This window comes from Bombina bombina, chromosome 3 (assembly GCF_027579735.1).
Source record: "Bombina bombina isolate aBomBom1 chromosome 3, aBomBom1.pri, whole genome shotgun sequence".
In the NCBI taxonomy this organism is placed as follows: Eukaryota; Metazoa; Chordata; class Amphibia; order Anura; family Bombinatoridae; genus Bombina; species Bombina bombina.
In genome coordinates, this window is record NC_069501.1 from 722638113 (window position 1) to 722659307 (window position 21195).

The following is a 21195-nucleotide window of genomic DNA, read 5'->3' on the forward strand; positions in this document are numbered from 1 at the left end:
GCAACAGACCAGCCTCTAGAAGCGTGACCGTCAGGCTGATACAGTGACTGATAGAGAACCATCAAGCACCCTAGCGGATATTGCTTTATGGTTGGAGTGCATACACTTTACTTGTTTTCTATTTAAATTTTTGGTGCAGTGCACCCACACAGGTGTTGACCTGCCTGGATATATCTTCCTTTCCTTGCTTTACACATCCTACTGGCTGATACAATGACTGACATAGAACCATCAGGTATGGAGCCATCCAATACCCAAAGTGGTTTAAGCATGGAAGAGAAAGATGAGGACATTTTTACTTTCACAGACAAGGACACGGATAATATTTATTTTGGATCTGTTGAAGAACAACAGGTGGAGGAAATTGTGAAATAGACCTGAATCTACATGGGACTTACCTCTCCGATTACCACAAAAACGGATGATCCAGAGAAGGTTTATAGTGGGAAATGTCCCCACAATTGGTCGATCTAACACCGAATTTTGTATAAATTGGTGCAAAATACTAAATAAGTGTTCTTTTGATCTCATGCTACTTGTTATCAGAGAGGTTGGACACCTCTTAAAAGAAGTAAAGGTGGAGATTCAGATTTTCGAACAGGACAAATTAGGTACCTTGGGGACCAACACTAGCACAGACTGGTTGGCAAAACTATCACTTCAGATTAAAACCTATAAGCAAGAACTGATTTCCTTCAAGAATCGGAAACTACAGACAGTAACCCAAGACTATACTTATAAAATCATCTATAGATGGATGATGACTCCTGATGAGAGGAGGACCTTTCGACCAAGATGTGACAGGAGATTTATGAAAAAAGCCATCAGCACTGTCGACACAAGTTCTAGTGACAGCACTGACCCTGATGTCCCCACTGGAGGAGATGACACCAACTTTCGAGGTATTATGACCTGCTCGAGGGGAAACAGAGATCATTGGGACACACAGAGTGGGGGCACAGCATCACTTCCACTGTTGGCAACACTCCCTACCACCTCCTGTTTTTTAGGCCTAAGTCCAGGCCACACACACGGAGGGAGGGGGGCACTCCCCGCTGCCCCCATTCCAAAGAAGATAAAAAGCATTGTGTTCAATATCAGTTCTCATCAACTAATCAAGCCTGAAGAAAGTTTGCTGAATAAAGGACTTTCATTTGTACCAATCACCAGACAATGATTTTGATACATATATTGATATCCAAAAGTTTGGGAGAAGCCTACGGCTGAAAGAGTTTTTTAAAACAGAATCAGACTCCCCTAGCAGATTCAAAACAAAGGTACATTTGACCCTGGGTCCAATAACTCCTCCATTACCACAGTTACCAACTTCCTAACTCATCAGATACAGAACAAACCACCAAGGAGATATAACGATTACCTTACTAAAGATGAGAGAGTAGCCTTTAAAACTCTACAAGAAGATTTATCCATCTTGATCCACCCGGCCGATAAAGGTGGAGCAGTGGTGGTCATGGATTTCTCTGATTACAAGGCTGAGCTCATGAAAGAACTAACTGATGTCAATACCTCAGGGGCATATTAATGCATAGACCAACGAGGCCTAGGGAGGCAGATTTTGGGGGGACTGCACTTCTCTGTTGCACTAAATATGTGCCCAGGATTTAAAAAAAAAAAATCAAATTTTGACAGCGCAATGGTCACGTGACCGGCTTTCTGCCATGTCACGTGACGTTTTTGACAAGCTGCCCACCCGCCTTCCTGTCTCTTAGCAAGCCGTGAGAACTTTTGGATGTGATCAGTGGAGAGGAGCCTGAGGACTGGAGGGGGCTGAACTGGCTTAACTCAGGTAGGGAAGGGAAGGGCAGGGCAGCCACAGCCAAAAGCATTCGCACGCTGACAGAGTATTTTCTGTAGCTGTGTACAGTCAGTGTGGCTTGGTCTAATGCCACTCTACTCCTCTGGCCTCTGCTATTCTAATGCCTGCCTGCCCTGTACAGTTACACAGTGTGTGCGTGTGTATACTGTATGTAGCGAGCCTGTAGGCAATAAAATAGCAGAGCAGGAGGAGGGCGGCATTAGATTAGATTAAGAACTAAATCTCAAGTTGAAGTTGATCTACATAATTTAAATACGTATACCTACCCTCTCATTTTAAAAGCAGCTTTTTTTGCTTCTTAATGTGGCTGGGCAGTGGGGCAGTATATTAGGCATGCAAACTGAGCTTATTAAAAAGGCAGGGGAAATAAGATTCAGTAAATGTTGTCATGCTCTAAAATAAAAAGAATAAAAAACACTGCCTTTTTAATAAGCTCAGTTTGCACACCTAATATAGTGCCCCTCTGCCCAGCTACATTAAGAAGCAAAATAACTGCTTTTGAAATGCCGGGGGCAGCAGAATTTTGAGTGCCAAGGGCAGCACTAAATACGCCACTGCAATACCTACTCACCTTTACAGGGTGACCCCATACACCAACTCAAGAGAAGAATTGATGCCAAACTCAGTGAATGGAAGGAATCTGCTTTAATCTCACAGCAGGAACTTAACTTCCTACAGCGTGATCACCCAGTAACTGTGGATTTCTATCTACAGTCATTGGTTAAGTCTTTGAGATCTTATATCCAGGATTCTACGGATTTCATTACACAGATAACCAAACTCAGTGACATCAACTCGTCTGACCTGCTGGTGACGTTAGATGTATCAAATTTATACACTGTCATCCCTCATGGAGCTGGGATAGAAGCAGTTGCCAACAGCCTGAGAAATGCTGCTTACATTGGACCACCTGAAGAGGTTCTTTTAACATTGCTGACACTATGCCTCACTGAGAACTTTTTTCAGTTTGAAAAAACTTTCTACTTACAAACTTTAGGCACAGTGATGGGGGTCCAATGTGGCCCCATCTCTGGTCAATCTGTATATGGCAGAATGTGAGAACCTAAAGATGAACATCTATGAGACAGAGCAGATCAAATATTACTGTTGATACATAGATGATTTGTTCCTCATCTGGAATGGCAGTGAAAAAAATCTACAGACATGGGTCAAGAACCTGAACATGATAGAGAGTACCATTCGATTCTCAAACACACCCAGCACTAGTTCTGTAGACTACCTTGATGTACAGATTTTCAAGGTTGGCGACAGACTAGGGAAGACTTCCAATCGCAACTCACTTCTCCATGCAAAGAGTTGCCACGCAACATCTTTAAAGCACAATATTAATGGGTCATCAGAAACAACACCAATGATGACACCTGTCAAGAACAACTAGGGGAGATGACACAGAGATTTCTTGAGAGAGGATATAGGAAGAAACAACTTTCTGAGATGCAGAGATTGACTACAAATGAATTAGTGTCCAATATGGATGAAGTAACTAATACTGCCAAACAACTGACTTTCGTGATGACCTTTACACCTGATAGCTATTTAATCACACAAGCTGTGAAGGAAGAATGGAGATTACTCAAGGCTGATCCTTCATTACCGTTCAGTCACTGGGATGCTCCTAGAATAGTGTATAGGAGACGTTGAAGTCTCAAAGACTCACTAATGAAGACTGATATTATCCCAGTTCTGTCTCAGCAAACCTGGCTAAGAAAAAAGAAGAATGGATTTTTCAGGTGCACCCATTGTGCGACCTGTAATGGTATGCTGACAAGTACACATTTCCACCATCCAGACCGAAAAAAGAAATATGAGATTATGAGCAGAATTTTGAGTGCCTAGGGCAGCACAAAACCTAAATACGTCAGTGCCTGTATATATATTATTCTTTGATGAAAAGAATCACACTGACTCTCCATTTATACTATTGAGTCTATATATTATTATATCGAGCGACAGGACACGCCCCCTGCTATGATGCGTCTCCGTGATGGTCACGCTTCTAGAGGCTGGTCTGTTGCATTGCCACCTGGTGGGTCTAGTCTCCCTAATTGGAACCAATTGGAGGTTTGTTATGTACTTCATGCAGTTTTTCGGCTATCTGATTGTGAGTGGATAAGATAGCAATGATTTACGCCCAGATGACCACAATTGGCTAGATTTTCCAATGGGCGTTCTTACTGAGCATGAGTCGCTTTTTTTTTGGATCCAATATGATCCGGTGACTTAGATAATTATTTAATGATACTTAGATGTTTTTGCAGTTTGTGATCAAGCTGATCGTCTCACTGAGAGGTGGATGTACTTTACCACTGTTTCTTTCATGTAAGTGGCAAGAGTCCATGAGCTAGTGATGTATGGGATATACATTCCTACCTAGAGGGGGCAAAGTTTCCCAAACTTCAAAATGCCTATAAATACACCTCCCACCACACTCATACTTCAGTTTTACAAACTTTGCCTTTGTTGGAGGATGGTGAAGTAAGTCATGCGTGATTTATTCTGTGAAAGGCGCTTCTAAGCATTTTGAAGCCCAGTTCCTCTCAAAGTACAGTGTTTGTCTCAGGGATGTGATGGGAGTATCTACCTAATGATGCCGTGTTTTCACCTATGGGAAATCTCTGTAAATTCGGTCATGTGAATTCATCTGCCACTTCCCTTTACAGATAGACATTATACTCCTCTACCATTACCTCTGCTGATATGTTTAAGTACTGGTTTGGCTATCTGCTATATGTGGATGGGTGTCTTCAGGTAAGTATATATCTTTTTTAAGACACTCAACTGTTTGGCACTTTATATTTTTAAAGTTTTAAATATATATTGCATATATTTGTCATAAATCAGGTCTATGTTTATTTTCCTTTGCAGTCTAACAGTTTCAGCATGGAAAATTATGTTTTTGGAGAAATTTTGTATATTTTTTCTTACCTGAGGTTTCTGCTAGTTGTAACTTTGGTCTTGTTTTTTCAAATATTCGTAGGCAAATTAGGCTTGCAATGACGCAAAATACTTCTATTTATTGCGTCATTCTTGGCGCAATTTTTTTTGGTGCGAAAGTTGCGTTTGTTGTGGCGTGAGTCGCGTCATTTCTTGCATAATTGTTGATGCACATTTTTTTGGAGCCAGTTATGCCACCTGTTATGATGCCAATTGTGTCATTTCCTGTCAACCTTGGTGCCAATAAAATTGTTAGATTAATTCTCTCCCTCTTTTCCTCTCTGCTTTCATTTGTTACAGAGGGCTATGATGTTTGCTTTTGCATATAAGTATTTTTTATAAGCATTTTTTCCCATTCCTGAAACTGCTATTTTGAGGAAATTTGGATATTTTATTTAAATGTTATTTTTTCTTTTTTGTTACATTTTTTCAAGATGTCTCAAACTGATCCTCTCTCTGATGTTACTGTAGGAACCAAGTTGCCTGAAAACATATCTACCAAAGCTAAGTTTGTATGTTGTAAATTGGCTGATCTTCCTTCTTCAGCTCAAGTATGTGGCACTTAATATGAGAAATTGTTTCATACTGATAATGTTTCTATAAGTAAAAACACATCTACTTGTAAACCTTCACAGTCTAATGTACATGATATTCCTGTAGATATTAAAGCTTATATTGCTGCAGCCATATAGAAGGCTATGACTGCTATTCCTGTAGATATTAAAGATTATGTTGCTGCAGCCATAGAGAAGGCTATGACTTCTATTCTGCCTTCAAATAAAAGTAAAAGATCTCATTACTTCTCGTAAATCTGATGAAGTTTGTATTGATCAACAGAATACTGAACTATTTTCTGCTGATGAGGTTTTCTGTGGCTCAGAGGATCCTACTTCAGACTCTGAAATTGATAAATCATCTTTTATTTTTAAAATGGAATATATACTTTCCTTGTTAAAGGAAGTATTGTTTACTTTGGGTATTGAGGAATCTAGTCCTCTTGATAACAAGAATAGCAAAAGTTTGAATTCTGTTTTTAAAACTTCTGAGGTTACTCCTGAAGTTTTTCCAATTCCAGATGCTTTCTCTAATATGATTACTAGGAATGGTCTAAGCCTGGTACTTTTTTTAATCCTTCTTCTAGGTTTAAAAAATATTATCCTTTACCTGTGTCTAATTTAGAGCTTTGGGAGAAAGTCCCTAAAGTTGATGGCGCTGTTTCTACTCTTGCCAACGTACTACTATTCCTATGGAAGATAGTACTTCTTTTAAAGATCCCTTAGCTAGGAAGGTTGAATCTTATCTTAGGAGGGCATATTTGCATACTGGCTATATTCTTAGACCTGCTATTTATATTGCTGATGTTGCTGCTGCTTCAACTTTTTGGTTGGACAATTTAGCAGAGCAGCTATTGGATCCTGATTTGTCTAACATTGTTGTTTTACTTCAACATGCTAATCATTTCATTTTTGATGCTATATTTGATATTATTAAGATTGATATTAAATCTATGTCTTTAGCTATTCTATCTAGAAGAGTTTTATGGCTTAAATCATGGAATGCAGATATGGTGTCTAAATCTAGATTACTATCATTATCTTTTCAAGGTAATAATTTATTTGGTTCTCAATTGGATTCTATAATCTCCACTATCACTGGGGGTAAGGGAGTTTTTCTGCCCCAAGATAAGAAATCTAAGGGTAAATTTAAAGCTTCCAATTGTTTTCTTTCCTTTCGTCAGACTAAAGAACTGAAAACCACACCTTCCCCTAAGGCCTCTGGTTCCAATCTGAGACCTTCCACAAATTGGAATAAATCCAAGCCTTATAAGAAACCAAATACAGCCCCTAATACTGCATGAAGGTGCGGCCCTCAAACCAGTTCAACTGGTGGGGGGCAGATTGAAATTATTTCAAGACATTTGAGCAGATTCTGCCCAAAGTCAGTGGATTCAGGATATTATTTATCAGGGGTATCGAATAGGTTTTAGAATTCGACCTCCCATGGGAAGATTCTTTCTTTCCCATGTTCCAACAAACCCTGTGAAGGCTCAGACTTTTCTGAAGTGTGTTTCAGACCTAGAGCTTTCAGGGGTGATTGTTCCAGTTTCTCTACAGGAACAGGTCGTGGGTCTTTATTCAAATCTGTTCATTGTCCCAAAGAAGGAATATTCATTCAGACCAATTCTGGATCTGAACACTTTAAATCGTTTTGTAAGAGTCCCAACTTTCAAGATGGTGACTATAAGGACTATTCTGCCTTTTGTTCAGCAAGGTCATTTCATGTCCACAATAGACTTGCAGGATGCTTATCTTCACATTTCGATTCATCCACTATCGATTTCTGAGATTCTCTTTTGTAGACAAGCATTATCAATTTGTCGCTCTTCCGTTTGGCCTAGCAACAGCTCCGAGAATCTTTTCGAAAGGTTCTTGGTGCCCTTCTATCTGTAATCAGAGAGCAGGGTATTGCAGTGTTTCCTTATTTGGACGATATCTTGGTACTAGCTCAATCTTTTCATTTAGCAGAATCTCACATGAAACAACTTGTGTCGTTTCTTCATAAACATGGTTGGAGGATCAATTTACAAAAGAGTTTTCTGATTCCTCAGACAAAGGTCATCTTTTTAGGTTTCCAGATAGATTCAGTGTCCATGACTCTTTCTTTGACAGAAAAGAGACAAATTAAGTTAGTTTTAGCTTGTCTAAACCTTCAGTCTCTATCATTCCCTTCAGTGGCTATGTGCATGGAAGTTTTAGGTCTAATGATTGCAGCATCAGATGCGATCCCCTTTGCTCGTTTTCATATGAGACCTCTTCAGCTTTGCGTGTTGCACCAATGGTGCAGGGATTATAATCAGATATCACAGTTGATATACTTAAGTCCCAACATTCAACAGTCTTTGACTTGGTGGTTAGACCATCACCTTATTGTTCAAGTGGCCTCTTTGTTCATCCTACCTGGACTGTGATCACAACAGATGCATGTCTTATAGGTTGGGGAGCTGTATGGGGGTCTGTGACAGCACAAGGGTTTTGGGAACCTCAGGAGGTGAGGTTACCAATCAATATTTTAGAACTCCGTGCTATTTTCAGAGTTCTTCAGGCTTGGCCTCTATTGAAAATAGAATTTTTTATTCAATTCCAGACAGACAATATCACTACAGTAGCATATGTCAATCATCAAGGGGGGCTCACATTCCTTCAGCAATGAAAGAAGTATCTATGAGACTGTCTTGAATGGAATACAATTCTTGTCAAATTTCTGCGATTCATATCCCAGCAGTAGACAATTGAGAAGCAGATTATCTCAGTCGACAGACTTTACATCTGGGAGAGTGGTCTCTTCATCCGGATGTGTTTTTTTCAATTGATACAGATGTGGGGTCCCCCAGAAATTGATCTGATGGCCTTGTGTCTGAACAAGAAGCTTCCAAGATACCTTTTCCAGGTCCAAGGATCCTCAAGCGGAGATGGTAGATGCTCTAGCAGTTCCTTTGTCTTACCAACCTGCTTACATTTTTTTGCCTATGGTTCTTCTTCCAAAGGTGATCTCCAAGATCATAATGGAACAATCTTATGTGTTTCTGATAGCACCAGCATAGCCTCTCAGGTTTTGGTATGTGGACCTTGTCAGGATGTACAGTTGCCAACCTTGGCCACTTCCTTTAAGGCCAGATCTTCTGTCTCAAGTGCCGTTTTTCCATCAGGATCTCAAATCTCTAAATTTCATGGCATGGAAATTGAACGCTTAGTGCTTAGTCATAGACGGTTTTCTGACTCAGTGATTAGCACTATGATACAGTCTGTTTCCAGGAAAATGTATCATCGGGTTTGGAAAACCTATATTTCATGGTGTTCCACTCATAATTATTCTTGGCATTCTTTCCGAATTCCTAGGGTTTTACAGTTCTCTCAGGATGGGTTGGATAGGGGTTTGTCAAATACTTTGAAAGGACAAATTTCTGCTCTTTCTGTCTTATTTCATAGAAAGATTGCTAAACTTCCTGATATTCACTGTTTTGTTCAGGCTTTGATTCAAATTAAACCTGTTATTATTTCTCCTCTTTGGAGTTTCAATTTGGTTTAGAAAATTTTGCAGGCTCTTCCTTTTAAGCCTATGCATTATTTGGAAATTAACTACTTTCTTGGAAAGTGTTATCTCTTTGGCTATCTCTTCTGCTAGAATAGTTTCTGAATTGTCTGCTCTCTCTTGTGAGTCTCCTTATCTGATTTTCCATCAAGATAAAGCTGTTTTGCGGACTTCAATTACATTTTTGCCTAAAGTTGTGAATTCTAACAACATCAAAAGGGAAATTGTTGTTCCTTCTTTATGTACTAATCCTAAGAATACTCTTGAAAGGTATTTACATTCTTTGGATGTGGTAAGGGCTTTGAAATATTATGCCGAGGCTACTAAAGATTTCAGAAAGACTTTAGTCTATTTGTTATTTTTTTCTGGCACCAGGAAAGGTCAGAAAGCCTCTGCCATTTCTTTGGCATCTTGGTTGAAACTTTTGATTCACTAAGCTTATTTGGAGGAGGGGCAGTCTCCACCTCAGATAATTACATCTCATTCTACTAGATCATTTGCCACTTCTTGGGCTTTTAAGAATGAAGCTTCAGTTGATAAAATTTGCAAAGCAGCAGTTTGGTCTTCTTTGCATACTTTTACTAAATTTTACCATTTTGATGTGTTTGCTTCTTCAGAAGCAGTCTTTGGTAGAAAGGTTCTTCAGGCAGTTTTCTCAGTTTGATACTAATGCCTCTTTGATTTGAGCTTGTTCTGAAATTTTTAAGAAAAACTTAATTATTTTTTTGGATTAAATTTCTCAGCGGATTTAGCTGTCTTTATTTTATCCCTCCCTCTCTGGTGACTCGTGGACTTCCACATCTTGGGTATTATATCCCATATGTCACTAGCTCATGGACTCTTGCCACTTACATGAAAGAAACTTACCTGATAAATTAATTTCTTTCATATTGACAAGAGTCCATGAGACCCACCCTTTTTTTGTGGTTATGATTTTTTAATATAAAGCACATAATTTTTTACAGTTCCTCTTTTTTGTAAGGTTTTTACTCCTTTTTTACACCCACTTCTTGGCTATACGTAAAACTGAAGTATGAGTGAGGTGGGAGGTGTTTTTATAGGCATTTTGAGGTTTGGGAAACTTTGCCCCCTCTAGTTAGGAATGTATATCCCATACGTCACTAGCTCTTGGACACTTGTCACTATGAAAGAAATGAATTTATCAGGTAAGTTCCTTCATAAATTATGTTTTTATTATGAATGACCAGTTTTTATAACATTACACTTATGATTGTTAATTGTTAACTACACGGTATTAAAACTTTGTTTGCACATGGACAGCCGTGATTGGCTGTGATTTGGGGGAGGCCTTTAAAAGTTTTGTTTGCCCACTTGTTGTTTGTCAGAGAAAGGGACAGCATCTAATCCTGAAACGTCACATTAAATAAAGCCTTTTTGCCACTGATACCTGAAGACCAGTGAGTGATTATTTCTAAGAATCTATATATATATATATATATATATATATATATATATATATATATATATATATATATATATATATATATAGTGTATATAGTGTGTGTGTGTGTGTGTATATATATATATATATATATATATATATATATATATATATATATATATATATATATATATATATATATATATATATATACAAATCAATTCTTGAGCAGAGACGTTTTTATAAAAAGTAATCCTTTATTTCAAAACATCGGTTAAAAGACATCCATGGGTCACATAGCGGTAGTGTGCAGCAAGATCCGCTGACATGTTTTGGCTATTCAATGAAGTAAATAGAAGTTTTACTGTATGTATATATGTATATATTTTTTCATTTCTGTAGCATGCTTTTGCCAGTATTTGAATATAATTCATAACATTGTTTAAACTAATCTAAATGAGCAATTTGGTTAGGAGGCAGAAAAGATAATGAATATTCCATCCTCTCCATTTCTTACACCTTATCTAAGTAAATATTTGAGCCTTAATATGAGACTCTACTTCCCACTCCCTATCATATTAGTACTATTGCTGTATTCCATTAATTTGTATGTATGTTAGGATTCACAAATGTTGTTGTGGATATCTATATAATTTTATGAGTTTAGGATAAACTAGACCACACATAATTGTTTCTTTAACATACATTGTTACACATCATAATTTTTTTTTTTAAATTTTAAAACTCTTTATTTATAAAAAATTTGCATTACATGAAATGTACAGTACAAAGAACAATTTTATCTCAAAATAAACAAAATTGTTGCTGGTACACAAAGTTTATTGAACCATCATGTTATCCATACTATATTACATGAAAAGCATGGTGTGAAATATATTATTTCCACAGTAAACAAAGTTGTTGTTTGTACAAAAAAACATATTAAACAGTTATGGTATTGTTTCTACTTACATGAAAAGTACCATATATAATATGATATTGCAAAAATAAACAAAATTTGTTATTGGTACACAAAACATTTATGTTGTCATTGTTATTGTGTTGCTAGCGGTTTTAAATAAATAAGCAGTAGGAATTGAAAATGTTGTGAGCTTGGGGTAGTACTTCTCTTCCACTTATGTTATGTTTAGAGGTATCTGCGGTTTTGTTTCCCATAGAAAATTCATGTCATGAAAGACATCTAGTCTATTAGTAGATATATAAAAGTACCTTTCAAGAGATAAATTTGTCGTTATTTGGTGTAGCCAGCTCTGTATAGTAGGAATTTTAGCCTGTTTCCAAAGTCTTGGAATGAGTTGTTTTGTGCTATTTAAGATAACATGTTGTAATTTAGCATGTAATTTTGATGGTAGTTTAGGAAATATGTTAAATCAATGGGTCAAGGGGCCAATTACATTCAAATAGGTAGTTTATATGAATCCGAACTTCTTCCCAGTAGTCTTTAATTCTTGGACAGTCCCACAAGATATGATAAAGTGAGCCGCATTTCCTCTAGCATTTGTCTGATGCCTGGGGAAATATGTGTTTTAGTCTTTGTGGTGTTAAATACTATTGCATAAGAAGCTTATAGTTTGTTTCTAACATTGATAATGAGTCTGAAGAGTGAGAGATGGATTGGAAAATTGAATTCCTGTCGATTGTGATAATTGATAGCGTAGGCAATTTTGCCACTTTTTGGTGTATAATGGTTGTTTTTGGTGTTGCGGAGATAATAGAATCTTATAAATTGAAGATATTGAATGTTTAGGTGGATTACTTGTGCACTTGTGTACATAGTATTTCAAATGGTATCTGCAGACGGAGTAAAGATGTTTTCAGCTTATGATGTTGGAAGAAGTGAGCTAGTTGGTGATAATGATACCATGTCTTAAAGGTTTCCTTTCCTAAGTCTTGTATCTGTTCTATGGGTAGAAGTTTAGTGCCTTCAGTAGTTAGATAGATATGTATGTTTGTTTAGATCAGTGATATCTGTGTCCATATGTTTTGTTCCTAGTGGTAATTCAGGAATATATAAAATTGGGGTAAGGGGGGAGGGGATATTTGATATACTGATATACTTTCGTTATACTTCGTCCCATATGTCTAGGGTTTCTTTAATAATTGGGAATTGGCTAATTGTTTGTGGTCTAAGGTGCGAGGATAGCCAGCAGAGACTGCCTAGTTGAGGGAATTTAATGAAGTCTTGTTCAATCGAAATCCATGTTTTGGTAGAAGGGTTGCCATAATGGCACCAGTCTATGATTCTAGTTAAAATAGTAGCAAATTGGGGGGGCGAGCAGCAAGACGTGCTACCTCAGAGCTCCTGAAATTTGATCATTAAAATATTAATTTATGGCAATCTTAGCATATCCTAGGACAGGGATTACATAACCTGGGACTAAGATAAAACATAATTGATATAAAAACAGTACAGAGGCCTACTAGATAGCTGAGACCGCTGCAAGGAGTACACCATTATACTTGAAGTTACCTACGCACCATCTTGGCTGACAGAGAAATAACTCCTACACTGTCATTACCCCTTCAGCATCCTAATGGGGAAACAAATCCTCTCAGCGTTGCAAGATTTAATGCGCTCCATGGATTCCCATCAGCAAGCCCTTGTCGCTGAACTGAGAGCTGTTATGGATCCACCACAGAATACAACGCCGATAAGGGAAGTTGCGGGGGAGACCGACTGGTCTGAACCAGACCCACCACAATGCAACAAAGATTCACCTCGAGATCCAGTGGAGTTGTACATGACAGACATGGAGGATCTCAGTCCTCAGATGATGGAACAGATGGAAATGGATGAGAAGAACAGTCCCTTGCAGCCCTTCTCTGTTCTCACAGGGCCGGTGCAGCGGAACGCAGCATATCCGGAGGTGCCGCAGACACAGCTGCTCGGATCGACCAGAGTATACAGCTTGCAGCCGACAGTCTATTATTCCTTTGGTACTGCAACGGTTGACTCATCTGGAGGTCCTCCTGCAGATATTGGGGCCAAGTCAAGTGGGAAGGCTGAACAGGGAGCTGAGCGGAACGCAACACACTTAAGATATACCGCACTGCAGAAGACAGGGAAAAATAAGTCTAACCATGAAGTAACTAAGGCACGAACCATTACTAGCCTATACCTGCAGCTTTCCAAGGCTGGATTGGCCTTATTTACTAAGAATCCGTTTTAAGACATGGTTACTCACATGGTTACTCACCCCACTCTCCGACCTCCGCTAAGGCTCCACCACGGTCTCCTTTCAGAATTGGAGTGGGCTAACGAGTGATTCACTTGTTCCTTTGCTCCACCAGCACCGACCGAGAGTTAGAATTTATACATATGAATACTATAGACTATAGATATACTTAAGACATTAACAAACCTCATAAGCCCTTGCGACGCTTAGTATTTCTGCTGCACCTTTGGTTCTGATGAGGAAATAGTTCTGTTCTTCCTCTGTTTTGCTAAGCTTATCTTGTATAAGGAGTCACACTTTATTTCTGCACTATTTCCTAAGTTCATATGTATGTTTATAGCGTATTCGGATTAATTATTTTATCCCCCCTCAAGCATTGCTATAATCGAAGACCTATATTACTCATTGGGAGTTTTACTTGGTTGGAATAAGGCTGTAGGTATATAACACAATGTTCTCTTTGTACAAGTTATATGGGTATCTACAGGGAGTGCAGAATTATTAGGCAAGTTGTATTTTTGAGGATTAATTTTATTATTGAACAACAACCATGTTCTCAATGAACCCAAAAAACTCATTAATATCAAAGCTGAATAGTTTTGGAAGTAGTTTTTAGTTTGTTTTTAGTTATAGCTATTTTAGGGGGATATCTGTGTGTGCAGGTGACTATTACTGTGCATAATTATTAGGCAACTTAACAAAAAACAAATATATACCCATTTCAATTATTTATTTTTACCAGTGAAACCAATATAACATCTCAACATTGACAAATATACATTTCTGACATTCAAAAACAAAACAAAAACAAATCAGTGACCAATATAGCCACCTTTCTTTGCAAGGACACTCAAAAGCCTGCCATCCATGGATTCTGTCAGTGTTTTGATCTGTTCACCATCAACATTGCGTGCAGCAGCAACCACAGCCTCCCAGACACTGTTCAGAGAGGTGTACTGTTTTCCCTCCTTGTAAATCTCACATTTGATGATGGACCACAGGTTCTCAATGGGGTTCAGATCAGGTGAACAAGGAGGACATGACATTAGATTTTCTTCTTTTATACCCTTTCTTGCCAGCCACGCTGTGGAGTACTTGGACGCGTGTGATGGAGCATTGTCCTGCATGAAAATCATGTTTTTCTTGAAGGATGCAGACTTCTTCCTGTACCACTGCTTGAAGAAGGTGTCTTCCAGAAACTGGCAGTAGGACTGGGAGTTGAGCTTGACTCCATCCTCAACCCGAAAAGGCCCCACAAGCTCATCTTTGATGATACCAGCCCAAACCAGTACTCCACCTCCACCTTGCTGGCGTCTGAGTCGGACTGGAGCTCTCTGCCCTTTACCAATCCAGCCACGGGCCCATCCATCTGGCCCATCAAGACTCACTCTCATTTCATCAGTCCATAAAACCTTAGAAAAATCAGTCTTGAGATATTTCTTGGCCCAGTCTTGACGTTTCAGCTTGTGTGTCTTGTTCAGTGGTGGTCGTCTTTCAGCCTTTCTTACCTTGGCCATGTCTCTGAGTATTGCACACATTGTGCTTTTGGGCACTCCAGTGATGTTGCAGCTCTGAAATATGGCCAAACTGGGGGCAAGTGGCATCTTGGCAGCTGCACGCTTGACTTTTATCAGTTCATGGGCAGTTATTTTGCGCCTTGGTTTTTCCACACGCTTCTTGCGACCCTGTTGCCTATTTTGAATGAAACGATTGATTGTTCGATGATCACGCTTCAGAAGCTTTGCAATTTTAAGAGTGCTGCATCACTCTGCAAGATATCTCACTATTTTTTACTTTTCTGAGCCTGTCAAGTCCTTCTTTTGACCCATTTTGCCAAAGGAAAGGAAGTTGCCTAATAATTATGCACACCTGATATAGGGTGTTGATGTCATTAGACCACACCCCTTCTCATTACATAGATGCACATCACCTAATATGCTTAATTGGTAGTAGGCTTTCGAGCCTATATAGCTTGGAGTAAGACAACATGCATAAAGAGGATGATGTGGTCAAAATACTCATTTGCCTAATAATTCTGCACTCCCTGTACATATGAGAATACTGTGCCTTCACGTGATCTGACATACTCCATATGAGTGTGTAGCTCAGCTCCAAGTTACTTGTGCATACTATATTAGTTCCCAGGGGTGGCTTTCCCTTGCTCATCCTAACATGTTAGAGGACATACACAGCGTAACCACTTATTATACTGAAAATAAGAGTCTGTCTTAAATGGCCCCTTCTCAGATTTTTATACCATTAGATAGAGGTAAATGATAACATTGGTGTTTTTATATTCCTCAATCACATGCACCCCATGTTCCACAATACCTTACTTGCTGAATATATACTCATAGCTATAAAAGGAGGGTCATATTTATCCCTATGGAGACTAATCATCATTTACCGGCTCCCTGACAGATTTTTTTTTTATTGCATCTGCTATAAGGAGACCATAAATTTGAGATATAACTATATTCTCACAGTTTGTATTACCGAGTTATTCACACCATCTATTTTGAACATATACTATGGTACTCCCTTATATCACTGCAACTAATAATATGCAATTTTACCTTGAATACCGTGATTATTGGTATCTGTAACTCCAGTTGATTTTAGTAATGTTATTACATGGCTCCACATTTATTGAAGGAACTTTTGCAATACTTAATCTTCAAAGGTATAGAGTTAAGCTAGTTTAAGGTACCTGGCGATTACTTTATAACATATGCATGTATTTATTTCTTGTATAATGTAGAACAAAGAAGTTTTGCAGGCTGTAGTAGTAATAAAATCACTTTATTCATCCAAAAACATTAAAATGAACCCGGAAAGTCTACAGCAACAACAGGTTAATCACATACTCAGCAGTGAGCATTGAAATGCTGACATGTTTCGGCCAAGAGGCCGTAATCGTAGCTAATCAATGCACCTGCAATAAAATATTTTGTATATGATTAATATTGTCAACATATGTTTAACCCAACCACTCTGTATTAGTTGTGTGAACTGAAATTTATATATGAATGCTTGAGTATGCATGTTCACCTTCTAATAAACATTAGAGAATCTAAGCTAGATATTATCACAACTTTAGATAAGGTGATCAACAGGTTAATGGTCTGTAATATGTGCAGACGATTTCATACACTCGTGACGTGTATGCAAAACAATGGAACCTGGCTAACAGAAAGCAGACTTCACTAATCTTCACCAACCTCTCGGTCCAGGGACATCCAAAAAGGGAGAACACACACCGGTCAGTAAACTTAAAAACAGGATCTTTATTGGAGTGTATAAAAACAAAGTTGGAGACAAGGCTCCATTAAACAGGAAAAAAGGCTACAGCGTGACTGACTGCAGACATGTTTCGCGTGTGTCCACACGCTTGTTCACTGCTGTCTCAGCAGTGAACAAGCGTGTGGACACACGCGAAACATGTCTGCAGTCAGTCACGCTGTAGCCTTTTTTCCTGTTTAATGGAGCCTTGACTCCAACTTTGTTTTTATACACTCCAATAAAGATCCTGTTTTTAAGTTTACTGACCGGTGTGTGTTCTCCCTTTTTGGATGTCCCTGGACCGAGAGGTTGGTGAAGATTAGTGAAGTCTGCTTTCTGTTAGCCAGGTTCCATTGTTTTGCATACACGTCACAAGTATACGCCGGAAGCGGAGGCGTTAGGACCAGAGCTCCAGGAAGCATCACCGGACGAAGGACACGTGCCTACGCTGAAGCAAACGCAGCCTGAAGGCACGGATCCCTGGAAGTGGTAAGCGCCAACCTTCTTCTTTCTTTTTTTGCTGTGATTTCTAGTGATGTCGCAAACCTAAAATTTTCGGTTTGCGAACCGCGGACACGAACTTCCGGTATTGTTCGCGACCACGCGAACCGCCATTGAATTCAATAGGCAGGCGAACTTTAAAACCTACAAGGACTCTTTCTGGCCACAATAGTGATGGAAAAGTTGTTTCAAGGGTCCTAACACCTGGACTGTTGCATGCTGGAGGGGGATCCCTGGCAAAACTCCCATGGAAAATTACATAGTTGATGCAGAGTCTGCTTTTAAGCCATAATGGGTCTAAATCAACTAACATTCCCAAAGTGGCTGTCTCAAAACATCCCGGACAGAAGATAGATTGATAGTGATAGATAGGATAGATAGATATACATAGATTGATAGTTAGATAGAATCGATAGAAGAGAAATAGATATATTTGTTAGATATATAATTACCCTAATAAATTCTAATAATCAAACATGCGTTCTTGGACCCAACTAGCTTGTGTCAATTAGTACTTTTCTTAGAACTTTAATCCCTGTCCCCCCCCCCCCTATTGTGGGAGTTCTATATGGCCTGCCAGATTACCCTGAAAAATTATAATAATAAGACATGTGGTCTGCTACCTATTTTAACGAGGTTGTGTTTTAAGTACTACCATTCTTAGCACTTTAATCTCTGTAACTCCCCCTATTTGGTGAGGTCTATACGGCCTGGATGATTACCCATACAAAATATAATAATAAGACATCTGCTCTTGGTCTGCGACCCATGGTAACTATGTTGTGTTAATTAGTAATGTCCTTCGTATTTTAATAGCTGTTACTCATACTCACCCTATCGGTGGAGGTCTATATGGCCTGCATGATTACCCTTACAAAATATAACAACCAAACATATGCTCTGGGACCCATGGTAAGTAGGTTGTGTTATGTAGTACTGTTCTTTGCATTTTCATACCTGTTACAACACCAAATGGTGGCAGGTCTATCTGTCCTTCATGATTAGCTGCACCCAAACCCAAAAAAAAGCCGAGTGGTCTTAGACTAACACCCATGGCTAACTCTGTTGTTTCAATTAGTACTATTCTTAGCACTTTCATCCCTGTTATGGGCGGTCTACATGGCCATCATGATTAGCCGAACAAAATACTACAATCCAACCTTTGCTCAGTCTTCATAGGCCCTTCATTGTCTGTATTTTGATAGTACAGTTGTTATTATTATTTTTATAGCTGATACAACACCGAATGTTGTCAGCTCTATATGGCCTGCATGATTAGCTGCACCCAATACAAAAATAAATCCAAGCGGTCTTGGATTAACACCCATGGCTAACTCTGTTGTTTCAAGTAGTACTATTCTTAGCACTTTCATCTCATCATCCCTGTTACTTCCAGGACTCTCGGTGGTGGTGGTCTACATGGCCATCATGATTAGCCTAACCAAATACTACAATCCAACCTTGGCCCAGTCTTCCTAAGGCCCTTCATTGGCTGTATTTTGGTAGTACTGTTCTTATTAGTTTAATAGCTGATACGACACCGAATGTTGTCAGCTCTATATGGCCTGCATGAATAGCCGCACCCAAAGCCAAAAAAAAGCCAAGCGGTTTTTCACTAACACCCATGGCTAACTCTGTTGTTTCAAGTTCTACTATTCTTAGCTCTTTCATCTCATCATCCCTGTTACTTCCAGGACTCTCGGTGGTGGTGGTCTACATGTCCATCATGATTAGCCTAACCAAATACTACAATACAACCTTGGCCCAGTCTTCCTAAGGCCTTCATTGGCTGTATTTTGGTAGTACTGTTCTTATTAGTTTAATAGCTGATACGACACCGAATGTTGTCAGCTCTATATGGCCTGCATGAATAGCCGCACCCAAAGCCAAAAAAAAGCCAAGCGGTTTTGCACTAACACCCATGGCTAACTCTGTTGTTTCAAGTTCTACTATTCTTAGCTCTTTCATCTCATCATCCCTGTTACTTCCAGGACTCTCGGTGGTGGTGGTCTACATGGCCATCATGATTAGCCTAACCAAATACTACAATCCAACCTTGGCCCAGTCTTCCTAAGGCCCTTCATTGGCTGTATTTTGGTAGTACTGTTCTTATTAGTTTAATAGCTGATACGACACCGAATGTTGTCAGCTCTATATGGCCTGCATGAATAGCCGCACCCAAAGCCAAAAAAAAGCCAAGCAGTTTTGCACTAACACCCATGGCTAACTCTGTTGTTTCAAGTTCTACTATTCTTAGCTCTTTCATCTCATCATCCCTGTTACTTCCAGGACTCTCGGTGGTGGTGGTCTACATGGCCATCATGATTAGCCTAACCAAATACTACAATCCAACCTTGGCTCAGTCTTCCTAAGGCCCTTCATTGGCTGTATTTTGGTAGTTCTGTCATCCTTTTGAATAAAAGATTACAGTAAAGGCATTGATTTTAGAAACCCACAGATCATTATTTGCAACCGTGAATTTAGAAAAAAAAATTGATTACACAGCCGTGACACTTATTTATGCTCAGGCCTTTTTAATACGAGGGTCCCGGAGCCTCAACTGAAACAACAGCATGAAAGAGGAGATATGTCATCCTTTTGAATAAAAGATTACAGGAAAGGCATTGATTTTAGAAAGCCACAGATCATTATCTGCAACCGTGAATTTAGAAAAAAAAATCGATTACACATCCGTCACACTTATTTATGCTCAGGCCTTTTTAATACGAGGGTCCTGGAGCCTCAACCGAAACAACAGCATGAAAGAGGAGATATGTCATCCTTTTGAATAAAAGATTACAGGAAAGGCATTGATTTTAGAAACCCACAGATCATTATTTGCAACCGTGAATGTAGAAAAAAAATTGATTACACAGCCGTGACACTTATTTATGCTCAGGCCTTTTTAATACGAGGGTCCCGGAGCCTCAACCGAAACAACAGCATGAAAGAGGAGATATGTCATCCTTTTGAATAAAAGATTACAGGAAAGGCATTGATTTTAGAAAGCCACAGATCATTATTTGCAACCGTGAATTTAGAAAAAAAAATTGATTACACAGCCATGACACTTATTTATGCTCAGGCCTTTTTAATACGAGGGTCCCGGAGCCTCAACCAAAACAACAGCATGAAAGAGGAGATATGTCATACTTTTGAATAAAAGATTACAGGAAAGGCATTGATTTTAGAAAGCCACAGATCATTATTTGCAACCGTGATATTTGAAAAAAAAAATTGATTACACAGCCGTGACACTTATTTATGCTCAGGCCTTTTTAATACGAGGGTCCCGGAGCCTCAACCGAAACAACAGCATGAAAGAGGAGATATGTCATCCTTTTGAATAAAAGATTACAGGAAAGGCATTGATTTTAGAAAGCCACAGATCATTATTTGCAACCGTGAATTTAGAAAAAAAAATTGATTACACAGCCGTGACACTTATTTATGCTCAGGCCTTTTTAATACGAGGGTCCCGGAGCCTCAACCGAAACAACAGCATGAAAGAGGAGATATGTCATACTTTTGAATAAAATATTACAGGAAAGGCATTGATTTTAGAAAGCCACAGATCATTATTTGCAACCGTGAATTTAGAAAAAAAAATTGATTACACACCCGTCACACTTATTTATGCTCAGGCCTTTTTAATACGAGGGTCCTGGAGCCTCAACCGAAAAAACAGCATGAAAGAGGAGATATGTCATCCTTTTGAATAAAAGATTACAGGAAAGGCATTGATTTTAGAAACCCACAGATCATTATTTGCAACCGTGAATTTAGAAAAAAAAATTGATTACACAGCCGTGACACCTATTTATGCTCAGGCCTTTTTAATACGAGGGTCCTGGAGCCTCAACCGAAACAACAGCATGAAAGAGGAGATATGTCATCCTTTTGAATAAAAGATTACAGGAAAGGCATTGATT